Here is a 3,263-nt window from a genome sequence, read left to right as displayed (position 1 = left end):
CGGGCCCGCACGGGACCCCCTCCGCGCCCCCGTGTCCGCTTTCCCATAGGAAGTCACGAGCAAGACCGATAGGGCGAGATCGCCGGAGTACCCACTTTTTGGGGCCCCCTCCCAGCCTAGCATACCCCTGGGTGTCCCCCGCCCTGTCCCGCCGCCCGGACGTGGCGACTTGGGGGGAGTGGGGAGAGCAGTATAAAGGCCGAGGTGGCGCCGCAGAGCAGAGACGTGGCGCGCGCTGCAGGCCCAGGTATGTGTGGGCCGTCAGGCGGGGTTAGGCCCAGTCTTGGACTCTATGAGGTGACCTAGCTCTTCGGGGCACCTCCGCCCTGAGGGTCCCTGGAGGGGTGGGAGTGAAATGCAGGCAGGGATAGGGCAGGCCCCTGGGCTGGGCCGCGCGCTCAGACCTACTGCAGCCGCGCGGGACGGGTGGTGCCCTGTGCTGCGGCCCAGAGGACTTGTTGCAGCACCTTACTGGGATCTGTCCGCCTGGCGCAGCGCTCAGGCGAGGGGCTGGTGGTGGGCCAGCGCGACCTGTGCCTCCGGGATGCTGCCCATCACCTGGCGTGCCTGGGGGTGAGTCAGGGTGAGTGGGAGGTTCTGAGTTGGGGGCTTTCAGAGGACAAGCAGGACTGGTCCCCAAAGCTTCCTCCTCAGAGCCAAGAGGATGTCTCCAAGGGTCTGGGTCTGACAACCTCTCCCTGACCAGCGAGGGTGGGAGCAGGCCTCCCCCAGCCCCTTGTATCCAGAAGCCCCCTCCCCCCACTCACCTTGTGCTTAATTGTAAAACAGGCGGGACCATCCCCTAGCCCACAGCGGCAGCCTGAAAGGGGGGCAGTGGGAGTTCCCATTGTGTCCTTCCGGAGTTAAGTCTTTTCTAGAATTGTTTTATCGGAATGAAAGAGAGCCCAAACAAAATGCACAGTCTCAGGTCCAGGTTCCTGTGCCTGGGGTCTCCCTTGGACCCTCACCACAGGCCACCCATCTGGCAGGATGCCTCTAAGCTGAAGGTCCTCCCCAAGCTGGCAGTGGAGCACTGAGCCCTGCACCCTGCCCCTAGCCCTGGCCAGCCTGGCTGCCTACGTGGCGCCCAGGCCTTTGAGAGCCCTGCTCCTAGAAGGAGGTTGGAGGATCCCAGACTGTTACTGGGGGTTGGAGGGGGAGATGGGGGACATGCCATTAGAGCCCTGGTGCCCCAGATCCTTGGCTGGCATGGAGCTGCGGGAGCCTCATCTGCACCAAGAAAGGTAACTGGAATCAGGGCCCAGATGGGCTTAAGCAATCTTTGTCACCGCCTCCAGTTTGCAGTTAACACTTAACAGCTAGGAAAAAATCTTAGCCTGCAGCAGTGCTCTAGAATAGAAGATAGTGGTGAACTGGCTGAGTTGAGAGAGACAGAGAGAGTTTGTATATAAGTGAGTGAGTGAGTGAGTGGGACCTTGAGCCCTGGAGGTGTTGTAGTTATGTTTTGAGCTGCTAACTGCAGTGTCAGCAGTTCAAACCCCTTAGCCGCTCCAAGGTAGAAGGATGGGTTGCTCTGCGCTTGTAGAGAGTTACAGTCCTGGAAACTCACAGGGGCGGTGTGAGGGCCGTGAATGGGCTTTGGGTTGGGTCTGGCTGTGCAGAAGCACCTTAAAAGGAATGCGTGAGGAGGGTAAGGAATTACAAACCAATAACTGGCAGGGACAAAGGGAAGGCCTGGAGGCGATGGCCGGGCCCCTGGCTGCAGCACCAGGTTCAAAGGTAAGAAGGCCTGTGCGGATGACTGTGGAGCGGGTGGTGTTTCCTGCTGCTGTACGTTAGTTGCTATGGGTCAGAGCCGACCATCCCAACAACAACGGGGGCAGGGGAGGAAGGAGAGTCCCTTAGTCAGTTGTCCGAGGCTCCACAGGTGTGGCCTGGGCTGTGTGTCTGAGGGCTGGGACTGACTGAAGCCCTGGCTAAGCATCCTGAGCTTGGGGGACTGTGGGCTAAGGGGATCTCCCTGCCTTGTTTCTGATCCGCAGAAAAGCTGGGTTTCTCTCCGACCGGCGGGACCACCTTGTACAGACCTACAAGATGCCAGCGGAGGTGAGTTGGTGCCTGGGAGTCTTGATGGTGGCACAGGTGACGTCCCAGTGATTTGTCACCCGAGTCTCCTGGTCCTGCATGAGCTCTGTCTCTCAGGTGCTGTTCACAGACGCACTGCCTTTGTTATGCTGTACACACACACACATACACACACATATACATATATATACATATATACACACCAGCTAGAGAACACTTGTGACGGTTTAAAACCAAAATGTCTCATTCTCATCAAAATAAAGCCGGGGCTCCCCAACGCTGCGGGGGGCACAGGTGCTTTGCAAGGCAGGGGACATGGTGAAAATGATGAATTCTGGGTCTCTGAGTCATGTGACCTGAAAAAGGCCATCCATTTCCTGATTCACCCGTGTCTTCCTGCAAACCTCAAGGGGCGCCCAATCTCAGGCCAGTACTGCCCGCAAACCCTGTGTCTTTACGCCCCTCCCTCCCGCAGCCCCAGGAGAAGAGAGTCCCCACCTGGAGGGGACCAGCAGCTTCGAGGGATGTGGTGATGTGGAAGTGAGCGTGAGAACGGGATGTCATCCAGCACCGCCTTCAGGCCACAGGGACGGAGCCAGTGCTGATGCCTGCGAGTTCTCTATACTCAGTGCTCCTCTCCTGGTGAGGGGCCATGGGTCTCACCCCAGTAAACTGAGGCCCAGAGACAGCCAGCCATCTCACCAAGACTGGCTGCCTATATCCCAAGATTCCAGGTCACGGGGACCAGCCACTAGGGCTCCACAATGAAGGATACCCCTGATGGGGAGGGTTCGGGAGCAACAAGTTCTGTGGCCCGGCTGGGCTCCCAGGTGAACCACAGCCCGTGGAAGCCCAGCCCCAGCAGGACAAGGACGGCACAAGCCAAGCCAGTTCCAGGAAGCTGAGCCCAACCCAGGACTGGGGGGTCCAGTACCCCTGCAGGCCTTTCTGCACAGGTGGGGTGGTCTGGAACTGCCAACGTTCAACTGTCTGCGCTGCTGCCCAGGGACCCCAGTGATCGCAAGCAAAAGAATGAGTGTCAGAGGGTGGGGGACAACCACCTGGACCTCTCCTGGGCCTCTGCCAGCCATGGCCAAGTCAGACCAGAGTGCCAGGCCCAGGCTCAGGGCCCCCCTAGCGTGAGTAGAAAGTATTCCTCCAGCAGGAAGCAGGAAGATGTCTTCCCTGCATCAGGGTCCCTCCGCCACTCTCACCTT

At 59.2% G+C, this 3,263-nt stretch overlaps 1 non-coding gene across 1 annotated transcript; it reads left to right on the top strand.

Annotated features, from left to right (window-relative positions):
• Positions 1-2,363: 2,363 nt before the first annotated feature.
• LOC115873925 lies at positions 2,364-2,433 on the top strand. Its single transcript, XR_004048694.1, has one exon. It is a non-coding gene; the product is annotated as a small nucleolar RNA SNORD123 (small nucleolar RNA).
• Positions 2,434-3,263: the final 830 nt, after the last annotated feature.

The sequence above is a fragment of the Echinops telfairi genome, unplaced genomic scaffold (genome assembly GCF_000313985.2).
Source record: "Echinops telfairi isolate 266 unplaced genomic scaffold, ASM31398v2 ScPeMD7_7469;HRSCAF=8507_1, whole genome shotgun sequence".
NCBI classification, from domain to species: Eukaryota; Metazoa; Chordata; class Mammalia; order Afrosoricida; family Tenrecidae; genus Echinops; species Echinops telfairi.
This window is presented reverse-complemented; position numbering and strand designations above follow the sequence as displayed.